The sequence below is a fragment of the Puntigrus tetrazona genome, chromosome 25 (genome assembly GCF_018831695.1).
Source record: "Puntigrus tetrazona isolate hp1 chromosome 25, ASM1883169v1, whole genome shotgun sequence".
Lineage (NCBI taxonomy): Eukaryota > Metazoa > Chordata > Actinopteri > Cypriniformes > Cyprinidae > Puntigrus > Puntigrus tetrazona.
The window spans coordinates 6,986,663-7,002,330 of record NC_056723.1 but is presented as its reverse complement, the minus strand read 5'-3'; the positions used below and the strand labels follow the sequence as shown (position 1 = coordinate 7,002,330).

The 15,668-nt window shown below is 38.0% G+C and overlaps 1 pseudogene; it reads left to right on the top strand.

Annotated features, from left to right (window-relative positions):
• Positions 1-1,812: 1,812 nt before the first annotated feature.
• On the top strand, positions 1,813-14,582 carry LOC122331267 (annotated as a pseudogene).
• The last annotated feature ends 1,086 nt before the right edge of the window (positions 14,583-15,668 follow it).

Below are 15,668 nucleotides of genomic sequence, written 5' to 3'. Positions count from 1 at the left end.
CTGTATCAGATGTGTAGTTCTCACTGCATTGCGATCTGACACAGATCTAATGAATATTGCCGTCGCTGATGAAAGTCTAGGCTAACAAGCGACTGGTCCATACAAGTATTCATGGAATTTAGCCAAATTTTATGCAACTCTGGTTTATGGATTGATAATAGATATGATGAGGGAACATTTAAAAAGAAACGGCCTACAGTGTTTTGACCACATGAATTTGAGAATTGTCATTTTTTTGTATTAAGTCTGATGTAGTTGAACTCTATAATTGCTTGCAAGCTACAAGCAACTAGTTCACACAAGCAATGAAGAATTTTACTTCTTCGGTTTCTGGTTCAGTAATTTGTCCCCATAAATATACGCTTTGTGTATGTAACTCTGAATGCAAGCATTTCATTGCCACTGGCTGCACTAAAGTTTTCCGATTTTTAACTGCATCCAATCCTCAGTTTAGAATTCAATAAGCTCGATTTATTTACCAAGTGATTAATTTTAACATTTTCTAACAGTCGTGAAAGATTAATTGTACATTCCACTAATGTGTGCGTTCATGATAATTTAACAGTTTAAGATGTTCTCCGGCAATGTGGAACAGCTTTATTTATTTATTTTTTTGTCCCTTTTTTTCGTTTTTGTATTGTATAAAAGAGTTTATTTTCATTAAAAAGGCTGACTGGATTGTTAAGCTGTTCTGTTTGTAGGCAGTAATTTATTTAAGCCTTTTCACTGCATGCTTCTGTCAGCGACAAAACCATGTTTCCGCGATATATTGCATCTCACGATGTTTCAATGTAGATTACAATATATCAAATAAATTTCTTGAACCTATTTGAACCTGTTTGTTTTTCTTTAAAATGAAATTCGTTCGGCGCCCTTCGTTTTGCAGACTTTAATGAATTCTTGCAGCCGTTTTCACTTTCTGATCACACAGAGATTTTATTTTTATTTTTGCTCGGTGGATGTTGAATCCCATAGATCTGCACTGAAGTTAGGACCAGAGCCAAACACAGGTATCACGTGAACAGCTAATAACAGCAGCATAGTGATGTACATTCCTGCATGCTCTGGTTTTAGTCCTGAGAAACACTGACTTCGACCACCACTAGAGGGTGACGTACGGCCCTGATGTTTGTATTTTTAAAAGAAGTCTATATAAAAATGTTCAAGGGTTCCTTATTTACATTCAAATTGTTTATGGTCTGTTATAAATCTGTTAATTTATAAATCTTTCCAGGTGTCTCACTGTATAATTTCCCAGTGCATATATTTGTATTATTTTAATACGATTTAGTATTGTGCATTTACTTTTTTTATTTCTAAATTTTCAGTTTATTTTGTATTTGTTTTGTTCTTGTTATCCTGTCATTTGTGTTCTGTTTTTTGTTTTAATTTCTTTTGATCAGATTTTGCATTCTTTTTTTGTTGTTGATTTGTCATCTTGCATTTGAGTGTTTGTTGTCCTTTTTCTATGCGTTTTTGTTTCTCTCTGTCTTTCTTTGGTTTGTGTTTTTTTCTGTTTAATTGCTTTGTTCTGTTTTGGTGCGTTATGGTTTTGTCCTTTTTTTTTTTTTTTTTTTGTTCTTTGATATGCTCTTTTTAGTAGCGCTGTTTTTTCCCCCCTATCTCTCTCTCTTTGTCTATGTTGTTGTTTTTAACACGATGAACGATTAGAATGACATCTCTGAATTTCTCCTTTGTATTAAAGCAGTGCGCCATCAGTGAACCCTTTCGGCATCCAGCAGTGTGCTGGTGTTTATCTCAGACCGGCGTTGTAGTAATGCAATAGAGCTGCTGTATGCAGGGCTGATGTGAATGGTGTCCTGTGGGAGCTGCGCTAATGAGGGAAGAGCTCTCAGCTCCTGTCCAGGTCAGCTAATGTCTGCTCTTATAGAGCGTAATGACCATAGAGAGACTCTTATCTCGGCCTCTTTGCCCGTTTCCCCTCTCTTCGTCCTCCATCTTCTGCAGAGTCCCGCAATGAAACGGATCTCCTCCAAGTCAATAACGCCAGTTATCTGCGATCGCCCCACCGCACGATGTAAACGAAGAAGATGCATGTATGATCCATCAATAACGTATTTGTTTTTCCATTAATGAAACGCAAGTAGATCTGAATCTAATTAACAGGGTTTAGGAGGAGTTCCTAATGAACTTTAATGATACAATATATATCACAGACAGCCTTCCAGATATTTTCATCCCTTATCAATGACATCGATTCTCAGCAGGCATCTCTTCGCCGAACCGGCCTGCACTTGTGTGGAGGTGGCAACAGGCCGCATCGATCTGGACCATCAATCACTGGGGTGGCAGACTCTTTTAGTGGAGACTACGCCTCTCTCTCCCCACTCTCTCGCTCTCTCTCTCTCTCTCTCTCTCTCTCTCTCCCTTTCTCACTCCCTCACTCATGCACTGCTGACTTTAATGGCTCCATTGAAGGACACACGCAGAGCAGAGCAAGGAGTGTCAGGGGTGTACAGTAGGATGTTTTCCAGGGAAGTGAGGACATCCACTACAGCTTCCCGTGGCTGATGTAACGCCCCGAGGACCCTCGTGGAGGACATTTCTGTTTGGAGCGCCGGACTGGTAGAGAAAGAAAGTGGCATAATAGTCTGCTCCATCGATTCCCCACCCCCAAGAAGGGTCCAGTGGCACCGCCCTGCCCCGCAGATGGTGCTCAGCCTGGCCATGGACTCCAGAGAGGATGGGGACAGCTGGATGGAAGAACAGTGGGAGAAATGGTAAAGTACTGATGCAGTCGTGTCCCCTCGCGGCCTTTTTACGCTGCACTTAACTGACCTTGGTTCAGCTTGTGTGTTCTGAAATAGGCCAGTAGTTAGTTTGGTGTGCATGAAGGAAATATATCTAGGGTTACGGATGGAACTGAAGGTTTTGTAAGTCAATGAGCGTAAAGCGTTTCTGATCTAAAATTAGGCTTGCTTTGAATCTTTTGCATGGTACGAAATTATAAATCCGACTCTAAAGTAACGACTGCGGTGTGTAAAAAAGCGTTAATAGACGCGCTTGATCGAATTCGTCGTTATATTAAATTCTCTTGCTCATCTTGTTATCTATCTGGAAATGCGAGCGGCTGCCACGATTACAGGTATTCAAACAGGAAGTACTGCAAATTTTGTGCATTTAAATGATCAGTAAACGGCTAGCTTGCAGATGAAGGGTAGGAATGCTTAAAACGACTTTTAATCCTAAACATTAGGTATAACGCAAAATAATGCTGTCATTGCGTACTTAAAAACATTATGCGAACTTACTCATTTACATTCAGGAATAAAAACAGTGACAACCAGTAACTGTGGGATTATATTAAATGACATTAAGAGAAACCGCTCAGTGTAGAGCATTGCAGCAGTAGTCATGAAGTTACCAGGAGAGCAGGAGAGCCGTGCCCTCTCTCTGTGTATGATTGTGTAGCGACGGCCTCGTGGAGGATGACGTAGTGTGTGTCACTGTCTGCATGGGGTGCTGGCGCTTTGCAGGTTAACCCGACATCAGTCTGAATGAATACGAGGATGACGACCTGTCAGAAGTGACCGAAATCACGGATGAGAACGGAATCACTCTCAGCCAGCTCGACCTCGACCCTAAAGTAAGTCTGTACCCTCAAATTAACCTGCCGTGCAGATTTTTAGTCTGTTTTTATACGTTTTCAGGAAAAAATATATCAGTAAAGGCATAAAAGGTACTGTAAGTTTTTTGTAACTTTTGTGTGAAACATCTAAAATTGTATATATTTAAATGTATTTTATATGTATATATCTGAATGTATATTTTGATGTCAGGGAGGTGTGCCAAAGCACATACGGGTTAATTATCTGCTCTGAGCCTGTAGCTAATCTCCAGTGGGATAAAATCAAGCTATGAACCTGAAGCGTGCTACTTTTCAGGAGTCAAATGTTACACTTAAAGGAGAGTTCACCCAAAAGTAGATTAATTAATTGCAACTTTGAAATGTACAGAACCACGAAAGATTTTAGACAAACGTCACAAACTAAAAAGAGCAGCCAGAACATTCTGTAAAACATCTCATTTTGCATTTTATGATCAAAAAGTCAAACAGGTTTAAAAATGACAGAAAATAACCAAAAGGTAACTTGTGCATGACCTGTCCCTTCCTTTTCTGACCTCCCTTGTGTACGTACTCCCTTAGTTAAAATTTAAAGAATACGATTACTGTTAGTAATCACGGTTATCTTAATTCAAAAACAGTGGCAGCGCCCACCACAAAGTAAAATGTGTGTGGTTTATATATCTTTCCACCCTAAAACCAAACAGTCACTTATCTTTCCATGAGACACAGTCTGGAGCTAAATGAGGAATCATCTGACGATGCTGAGCTCTGCGAGCTGTTTACCCCCCAAAGCAAAAATAGATTTCTAGGTCAAAGGCACAACATCGGTTTCCATGTACTGCAGTCCAAATATGTGTGGAGATTGAGTATATCAGTATTCATATGACTGAGCTCACAATAGAGGCTGCTGTGTTCAGTTCCAATTAGCAAAGCAGTCAATTAGCATTAGCATAAGACATGAACACTGAGGGAGATGTCAAAGTCAATCACATCTGTTTATCTTGGATAACAACGTACAGCCATTTAAAGTTAAACGAAAATCCCTCATAATTTCACAGGCTTTGTATGTAATTGTTAGCATCCTATGCACTTTCATGATAAAAAAAGGCAGTTTAGTGTAACTAAATGTTCTAAATTCTGTGTTAATTCCATTTATCATGGATATCACCATGTGATCTTTTAAATTAAAAAAAAATATATGATTCCACTTTTATGCAATAGTTAGTATGCCAAAAAAACCTGCATTTGAAGGCAATACATCTAGTTTATTTTTTCAATGTGTCTGTTAACAATCATAGCTCAAGTGTTAATGCTGAGAAAAGCTGTTTAATGTAGTGCTGCAAAAGATTAATTGCAATTAATCACATTCAAAATAAATGTTTTTGCTTGCATAATATATCAATGTGTACTTGTATATAAAAACGCAAATGTATATACATTTGAAAAAATATGTATTTGTATACTTTTTTATTCATATTCATAATTTCAACAATTATCAGCACTTAAGTGTTAATGCTAAGAAAAGCTGTGTTAATAGATAATAAAGCAGTTTAGCATAATTGACTTTGACACAGAATTTATAATATTCGGTCACATCTGATTGTTCAACATAATCATTACACTGACTTAAAAATCCCTTATTTATGATTTCACAGCATAACTGGCTATGACAATGTGTTCAATAACACCAGATATTATTATCTAACCACTTAAAATCCTTAGCCTTTCAATATAACTGACATAATGTTTTATGGTAAGAAGAGCTGCATTTAAAGACAACAAGGCAGTTTAGCATAATTAAACATGTTATAATCTCCCTCCTCGTCATTTCTGGGTGTGTTTATTTTGCTTATGTCGCGTGACACGCCTCATTGTTCTCCGGGATTGAATTAGCTTTCCTTACAGCAGCCAGGAAGGGAGCCACAGGCTGATGTCATCACCGGGCTCCGATTGGCCGGCTGCGTCTGACTGCAGCTCCTTTGCTCTCGCCTCTAAAGCTCTGCTGCCTGCTCTTCCCAGGATCACATGACTCGGCCGACCAATGGCACGCCGAGGAGCGGCCGGAGGAAGGGGGTGGTGGAGCTGCAGACGGAGATGCTCCACTTGGACCTGATTGATGCAGAGGGAGGAATCTTGGAAGAAGAGGAGGAAGAGGAGAACGAGAGGCAGCCGGTTGATGCCGTCGATGACAACCACAAGGAAGAGCAAGGCGCAGGGCGCCTGTCACTCAGCCTCCTCAGCTAAAGGATTTCATCCCTGCCGTCGCCATGGATACATACCGGCCCAAGAGACCCACCACCCTGAATCTTTTCCCCCAAGTGCCAAGGACTCAGGTGAGATGGACAGTTTTGGCAGCGGCCTACGGTCTTTAAGAGGCTTGCGATTGCGACTGAGGCAGATGGACGGAGATTAGAAATTGTTTTACAGTAGAAGTGATGATTTCCATACTGCACAAACACGATCTCGAACGGTAATGCCATCGAGCCGTTCCCCTGAAGGTGCGGCGTGTATTTTCAGTGTGCATGCACATCGGCGGCATGTAGCGTTCGGGTTTCTTTGATACTCCCGGCCGGTGATGCTGATGACGTTTCCTGTTTGTGAGCTCCCGCTCGGCCCACCTGCTATGAATCACTGCTGTCCGCCCTCCGTGCGTAATGCAATCCGACAAGAAAGAACGAGAATGGATCGTTACTGTTGACCTGCGAGGTCAGACAGCAGAAGCGGCACTTTATTGTGCCGATTTTAACAAAATATGAGGTGGGAGTAAAAACCCTGTCGTACGTGGAGCTGACATTTGATCGGGTTGTGATTGGCGTTTTTGGGATAGCTTCTAGATAACTTGTTGATCTATACATCATGTTGAAAGAGGCTGGGGCATGTTGTCCCAGTTTTTACGCCTCTTGAAGTATTTTTTGGCTATATTGAACATTTCCACTGATACTGTCCTGTAAAAACATTCCCCAATGGAAAAGCAACATACTCTTGAGATGACATTAATGAGCGTAGTTTTATCATGTTTTATCATGATGATGATGATACTGGAATTTTAGTTTTTACTCCATTATGCATTTCCAAAGCACTAACATGAAGAGATTTATGACAGTTTTGAGCTCTTTAACTAAAAATGCCAACCTGTATTATTTTACAAAACACATTTTTAAAAATAAAAAAATTAAATACAAATATTGTATTTAAATAAAAAGTAAAATGCAAAAATAAATGCTATAATATAAAATTATTTAATACTACTATTAAAAAATATATATATATATATATATATATATATATATATAAATAATTTTATATATACACACATACAGATATTACTTCAGTCTTTGAAGTCATCTCTCTCTGAATTTCAAGTACATCATAGGTAATGAGGCTGAGGAAACTAAATGATTTAAGTACTGGCCCAGCACTGATCTCCTGAAAAGACTTCCAACCCAGACTGTGAACTTAAAATGACCTTTTCAATTTTCTCCAGTACTGCAATAGGATTTGTTTATGCTGCTTTCTGTAATTTCCAATACTGCTCTGCGTTTTATCAAGAAGACATATATAAATCACAAATATTCTCATTATAATAGTTATGTGTATTTTGTAATTCAGTGCGGTTTAAATGCATTAATGAATACTGTCATCATTCACTCATGTCCATCCAAATATCTATCCTTCACGAAAACGCGAAGGAAGATATTTTGCTGAATGTTTTAGTTGCACTATAACATATATTAAATGTGTCAATAAAGTACTTTATTCCAGATCTTCGAATGCAAATAATACACATCTCATTTTTGATTAATACAGGTCAATAAAGTTTTGGAATGATACGAGGATGAGTAAATGATGAGAATGAGAATTTTGCTGTGCTGAGCTTAAAAAAAATGCCCATTTAACACAATACAGTTGTTCTGCAGTAATTGCATAAGAATATTTACCATCTTATAGCATTAGTGCTGCCCAGTCCGGTGTCCTGAATTCTCAAATCACTGGATATTAAAACCGACGGTCTTTTATAATTAATACTTGCAAAATCCTGCTTGTATTATACCCAATTATTTTGTCAACTGATTATTATGAGGTCGACATAGTTGCTTGTGTGGAAAAAAAAAAACAGGCTGTTGCTTGAATATTTGAGCACGCTGAATCACATCCAGGTTGGCAGACCGTTTCACGACCAGAGAAGATGGTGGATGACTGTAAATGTGCTTCCCTGTCTTTAATCTCATAATCTTGGCTTGTCGAATCTCTCTGTGTCTGCAGCACTAGCACAGCCGCTGGGCTCAAAGGGCATTTGAGGAATTAGCAAAGAGCTTTTCTACTGAAAGTGAACAGAGTTATTGGGTAATACAGAGTTAAATTGTGAGAAGTCTGCTCTAAAAATATCTACATTGGGACTGAAATATTTCAGCTAGAGGCCTTGGTGTTGGCCGAAACCCTCCAGAAATCAGTGTGAAGCGCTATTGACAACCTATTTCTATTACTTAATATGTAATCTGACATGTTTTTAAATGAAATGGGATATTTTAACAAAATGTAAAGACTTGGCTTACGAGGAAATGTCATGACATAACTAAATGCAATTGGAGGGGCTTTGTAATGTCATCCAAATAATGTAAATAAAAATACACCAATGCTTCATGTACTGTAACACGTGCATTAAGAGACAGTGTCATTTATTAATTTCAATTATTTTCAAAGGGCGCTTTTTTTTTATCATTTATTTCAATTTGATTGAGTTGTGGATGAGAACATGCTGCTATTTTGACTTGATTTAAAGACTTTATTAAATTGAGACGTTTTCCATTAAAACTGTATGTCTGGGCAGACGTAGTGCCTTTAAAAAAAATAGGCAATTAGATTTGCATTGGTTATTAAGTATGTTATTAGGTGTACAGGCATTCTTACACTAAAAAGTATCTGATATACAATACTGATGACTCCTTGATATTTTACAAACAAGAATGTGCATTTTTAAATCTGCTAAAGGAACTTTAGGAGCACATTAAAATACAAATGACACTGCATACGACACTGGCATACAGCTAAGTATACAACTGTCAATTCTGTAGAGATAAAGAAAAAAATACTTCTGATACATTAATAGACCGAGATAGGCTCTGATTAATAAACTAGATAACAATGAACTGTGGTAATCGAGTTTTTCTCCTCATAGCACTAAATAAAAGCATCATATCAGCCATCTGTGTCTTCCTACTCCGTCACGAACACTACTGTGTTCCCATCTACCCCCACACTTACGCACACACTGACACTCTCTCACGCATGCCAATTCCTGCATCATCGATGGGCGCGTTGCTATGGCAACATAGGAGTGTCAGTGTTAAAGGTGCATTATAGCAGCGTGGTCAATTGGTGAGTCAGTGTCAGGAAAGAGCAGTACATTTATCGGTCAGATTGCGCTTCCTGTAACCCTCCTAGTTTTATGGATTGTTGTCAAATACGGTTTCTGTTTCACCATGAAAAAAAAAAAAAGCTCCAGATGACGACAGTGAATAATGCTGGAAAAAAATACATGATTTATCCAAGATAGAGGAATGCCTGTGTCAATTTTAGTTTATCATATTTGGTTATGCCAAGGTATATTTTTGTAAGTGTTAATCTCAACAATATCGGTCTAAAATCTCTCAGCATTTTGTATTAAAATCTATTCATTTTACTTCAATTGCAGGACACAATAAATAACAATTCCTTTGGTGAGAAAGAACGGAGGAAAGAAAAGAAAACCCATTCCTCTTCACCACACATTAAGGGTGAGTAATGGCCACGTCTGAAGAATTGCTGAGACTTGAATTTCTCAAACAAATAATCACCTCTATGCATTAGAGGAACGTCCATAAATGAAAGAAGTTGTAGGTGTATTGTTGTTCATATCTGTAGGTGTTTTTGTAGTATTTGTTTCCATGGAATGAAAAACGTGTTTACGTGTTGTAATTAACTTAATGGGATTTCCATCAATCTGCTTACCCAGAGAGATCATCAGATTTCTTCTAGTACGAAAAAGGCCTGGATAGTGTAAAGCTAATGTGTTTTTTTTTTGTTGAGATACATTTATGAGTTTAAATACAATGGCTTTGGACCAATTTTGATGAGTTTACTATATACTAAAACAATATGCTTCCCTTATGATAAAAACTTGGCCTATGTAAACATTTGCTCCTACCTAAACACTACCCAAATCTAATTTACAGACACTTGTCTGCGAGTAATTCATGCATGTTTGACTTTTCTCCTTTTTCCCTTTCCTAATACTTTAAGATTTGCAAAATCAATCTTTTTCTGGTAGCAACTTCTCAAATTGAGATCTGCCACCATCCAATCAGCAACCAATGGATTTAAATAAGTCACCGCCCTACAATAATTTCCTTTTCGAAAATATTTTCTCTTGAATGTACATCACAATATGGATGAAAATCACTACTTTCATTGCTTTTTGACTGACAAATACATGACTGTTTGAATTTTACATAAATACATTTGTTCTAAACAAGCTTTAATCTCACATTATTTGCTTATACCTTTTTTCAGAAAGGTTCACAAAATGACTCACCTCCATATATATAAAATTTATATTATATATTTATTATCTAAATAAATAAATATACATTTATATTTTTAGTTTTTTTTTCAACTTCTATATTAGTTTAAAAGTCATCACGATTGATTACTTCTACAGAGTGAAACTTTAACTATGGCAATGACTGACATTTTTACATAATCCTCTTCAGATGTTTTTCTCCATTAGGCTTATTGCCTAATGTATAATCTTCTGTGTGTGCGAAACAGGAGATCCGGCGGCCAAACCTGAGCAGGTTGGCCTGACCGATGGGGACAAAGTTCAGGCCAGGGCTGACACTGCCACGGGGCTCTGCCTCCTCCACGAACAAAGCCTCCGCCTTTCACACCAAGAAGAAGGACAAGTTGTCAGAGTCTTTGAACAACCCCAACGTGGTGGCGCCCCTCACGCAGACAGTCATGAGGGAAAAATCTACGGATGTGACCCTGATAGAAGGTGTCCTTGACATTCCGACCATTTGCAAGGAAAAAGCCCGGTATCACACCGTCAACGGCTATCGGGAACAAGTGCAGTATCCTGTGGAGAATGAAGGTACGTGTGACCAGTTGGTTGACAAAAACAAGGACTATCACATTTCTGAAGGAAATGCAACGGAGGAGATCCACCTCACGCCAGTCAACGGTGAACAAGAGCGACCATTTCTGTCCCAGAGCAGCGACAGCAACCGCATGTCCATTAGTTCAGACACTGAGCTTCCACCCCTTCACTACTACCCATCGGCAGGTTGTCCGAACCCCTCCATTAGCGAGGAGGATGAGGTGTACCCACCCACGCCCCCGTGCCGGACTGTCAGCCTCAGCGATGCAGGGGACGCAAGTAAGTGGGCCGAAACACGCAAGCCTAAAGTGGCAAAGGAGGACACAGGGAACGTAAAGGCAGTGGCGGTCAGCACAGATGCTTCGGGACTGACATATGACTCGGTTAAGTACACCCTGGTGGTGGATGAGCATGCTAAGCTCGAGCTAGTGAGTATCAAGGACTGCTACAAAGGTTACGAAAGTGACAGTGACAATACAGTCTATGAATCTGCCATAGACGAGGACGAGGAGGACCAGGAAGTGGATGAAGAGGAGGAAGAGTCGGGAGCGAGGGGCATGAGGAGAGACATTTCATGTTTGTCTGCGGACTCCACCACAGACACCACCTCAGACATGCCTCGCTCCCGCAAGTTCATGAATGTCTTTGTGAACGGACGGTCACGTTTCTCTGGTGAGTATTAAGAGCTTATTTGGAATTTGTGAAAAAGTAAATGTGAAATTTAGTTGTAAAACGCATTCATTTTCTTATCATAGGTGTTGCAAATGTGCACAGATCTCAAATATTTAAGATTTCTAAAATCCATTAAGCCATTTCTTGTGTTTGCCGAGTTACTTTTACCCATGGACCACTTCTATTCTCCACAAGGCCTAGTTTCTGAGTTTATTTTTGTCTTCCGATATGTTACAATGAACTTGGAAAATAAATAATACATCTGTTTCAGAAAAGTATCTACAATCCATTTAATGTGGCAGTTGCGTAGCAGAAAAGGCCCACTGCTCCCAGTAGATGACAGCTTTATAAAAGGGGCTGAACATGCAATATAATTCAGAAAACAAATTATGTCTTATACATTCATAAACCTAAGTTGTTCAAGGGAAACTAAACATCCATTAAACTATATGCTGTGGATACACCAAATGAAGCCAAGAGCAGTGTAAGAAAGTCAAAGAATGGCAAAGGGCCAAGGGTTGAACTTTGTGGCACCTTTTCAGTAATACATCTGTCAAGACTCTGCAAGAACTACAGATTTCCCTCATTAATGGATTTGCTAATATTACCAGCTGACTTCTACCAGCCAGGATTAAGATGATGAAATTCAGTCAGCAGTTCCTACCAAAATGTGTCTATCCTTTGAGGTTCTTGTTGTGACAATAAACGCTTGTTCTCCCACTCAGGTGCTGAGTTTGGATTCTTCTCCTGTGTTATTAATGGAGAGGAAAGAGAACAGAGCCACAGAGCAGTGTTCAGGTAAGGATTCAATAGAAAATTTGATGCGCTATATTTTTTTAAAAGCAAGAAATATTCAAGTGACTTAAAAGGGTTATTGTAACATCCCGGCAAAAAACTTTGCAGGCCATTTAAAAAAGGAAGCCTATTTTTGGGATCAATTTAATTTTTTCCCCTGCATTTTTGACATTTGTTGTTTTTGAGCATACTGGATTACTACATTTTTGCTGCATTTCTTAATTATTAATAGGGTTTTTTGCACTGCTTTACAGTACTAAAATACTGGGACGATTTTGCGTAAACTATTTCACAGTACCATTTTGCCGGTTGCATTCGCAAGCCAGTTGACAGCTACATCATTTGTGCGCAGCGATCAACAAGAAAAAACAAAAAAACAACAACGTTAACAAGACGGGTGTCTAGCGATTAAAAGAACGGAAAGTCAGCTGGCAATGCTACATGTCATTGAGGCTGATAGAAGCAGAAAAAGATTGAGTCTTTAGATAAATTCCGTTTATAATATAAATAAGTTCATACAATGTTTACGCAGCGCTTTTAAATCATGGCGGGTGAGGACGTTTTTAAGTAAGTGTTTAGCCAATCAGCATATACTTGTCACCCTACTCTGAAGTAGGAGCTAATTTAGTTCCTTCAAACCCTTCCTAGTTCCTCTGGTGCAAACATGGCAAAAAGTGGGTTGAGTCTGTTTTTTTTACAAATTAACTTGAGGATTTTTCATTTTTGTTTACAGGTTTATTCCTCGCCATGATGACGAGTTGGAGATGGAAGCGGATGACCCCTTACTGGTTGAGGTTCAGGCAGAGGATCTATGGTGCGAGGCCTATAATATGCGCACTGGATCCAGAGGCATCTTCCTGCATTTTATGCTGTCAAGGTGACAAAGGATGAACTTCTTAAAGGTAAATCTTGGCTTTGTTATACCATCTGAGCTTTTGTTTCTTGTGTATTAAGGAATAAAGGCCTTCTGTCTTCTGTGATTTATTTAGAGGTCAAAAGTGACTGGATGGACAAATTCTGGGTAAAATTCCTTGGTTCTGTTCAAGTGCCGTATCACAAAGGGAACGATGTGCTTTGTGCAGCCATGCACAAGGTATACTTATCTATATTTGCCTTGGATTTCCATAATAGCTACAATGACATGATGTTCATATGCAATCTGATTATGTAAACAGATAGCAACAAATAGGCGAACAACAATGCAGTTCAGCCCCCCTTCGCCTTGCATTCTGGAGATCAACACAAGAGGAGTGAAAATCATTGTTCAAGATGACTGCCGGACGTCTGGAAGGGTTTGTATATACTCTATTCTTCCTTCCTGTGATGCAGTAACCTTTTAAACCTCAAAGTTTTTTTTTTTTAACAAATCAGTGTTATTTTATCATTTACGAAGTAATTGAATAAAGGCTTAAGGGTGTCAATTTAATTTAATACAAATTTACCATGACACGAAATAGTATAGCATAGTAGTAATGTATTAAAAATGTATATTTGACCTCACGGTCTAATAATGCCTTCTGCCACTGAACTGTGACACAAAATATTCAGTCCCACGGTTATGCAACGAAGCGTCTTAAGACCCGATTGGTAATCTGTCGCCATAATGTGGGGGGATCTGGCCCCCTAAGCCGTTGTGAGTGAATTAGTGAGTGCGCTCAGTGATGTAAATCACAGGGTTCAGGAGTTAAGCGCGCATACTAAGACGACCTAGCACCACACTGACATCATGTGGCTGCAGCTTAAACTAATGTGTTTCAATCCCTGCTGCTGATTAGACCACTCAGTCTTTCTTTCCATATTTTACAGGGCGAGAAGTGCTTTCACTTTTTTCAGTTGAAAAACATCTCCTTCTGTGGGTGCCATCCGAAGAACAAAAAGTGAGTTTGAACAGAAAATTATGGTTTCTCTCAAAACGCTATTATTAGACTACTTCTGAAATGAAAATAAGTGAGGGGTTAAAAAAATTCATTAAAAACTTACATTTTAATACACTTATTAATTTTTTTTTTAAAACAGGAACAGGATTTATTTGACATGGAAATTTTGTTCAAATTGTATCATTTTAATGAATGCTTGCTGAATAACAATCAATTTATTAAAAAAAGTAATAATATGAATGGTAGTGTAGATTCAAAGACTAATACAAAATTCTTAATTTGGGACTGAGAGTTTGTGGTATCTTATTTACAGTCCATTTTTACCCACCTGCAACGCCCTCTATAGGGAAAAACATACAAAAACAACATTACAGCCACATTATTGACAGTAAAAGTCTATCGTTTGTTTTTCAGGTATTTTGGAGTAATAACGAAACATCCAGCATACCAGAGATTTGCCTGCCATGTGTTCTTCTCTCAGATGATACAACCACAAAACTGGCTGAATCCATAGGGTGAGTTCTCTAGTTTTCTTTTTTGATTTACTGTTAAAACACCAAGTCATATATTGAGGAAAATATCTACTCTATTTAATATACTTTTCTTTTAATACAAATTTCCGTATATAGAAATACATATACAGTGGTGTACATGATTATTTGCTAGTTAGTTGCAAATAATAACGCACAATTCTAAAAAATTAGTAAGCCATATGATTGTACAAAACAATTGTTTTACTTATTATTTACTTATTTTACTTATTACTTATTAGGTTTATAGTCTGTTTTCCCAGAAAGATTTTTACATCATCTTTTGTTAAAAGTCAACTTTTAGTTCTATGCTAACATACAGTGAATAGGTATAAAAGGACCACAAAATGTGAGATGATGATTATTTTTGCTAATTAGATTAAAATACTAGAATCTTGCTGTTGATTGGTTAAAAAAAAAAAAAGAGAATCGAGTGTGCAACGTGCCTTTCCACTTTTCATATTTCACATAGTGAAGTAAATCACATTGTTAACTTGTGAATAAATATTTGAAAACTCAAAAACAGAAGTGCAAGACTAATGTTTAGTGCTTTAGTGAGGGAATTAACTACAATCCTGTGAAGCATTACAAATGACAATCAAATAATAAACATATAGAAATAAATAAATTGATTTTAAAATGTTGACCTTATATGAGGATAAGTAGTTTGAGAACACAGGAAGACTGTATACTTTTGGTGCAATTTCTCGCTGATTTCTGATAGGTGGAGGTTCTGTAAAGAATCATGGGTAATGTAGTTTTTCACCGGGAATTTAGCTGTTAAACATGATTAAGAAACAATTTAAAATTACGCAGGCTGATGGATTTATTAAAAGTGTATACCATCGATTGACAACGGCATCAGTTTATAATCATCAGTACGCATATAAAAAAATACTTTTGTTTCTACAGGAAAGCTTTTCGGCAGTTCTACAAAGAACACATGGAATATTCCTGTCCGACAGAAGACATCTTCCTCGAATGACCTTCAGTCTATTCATATTTTTCCATTATCACATACTATATGAGGTGTCGCATGATGGTGGTTTTGAGCCTCTCTGTAACGTGTC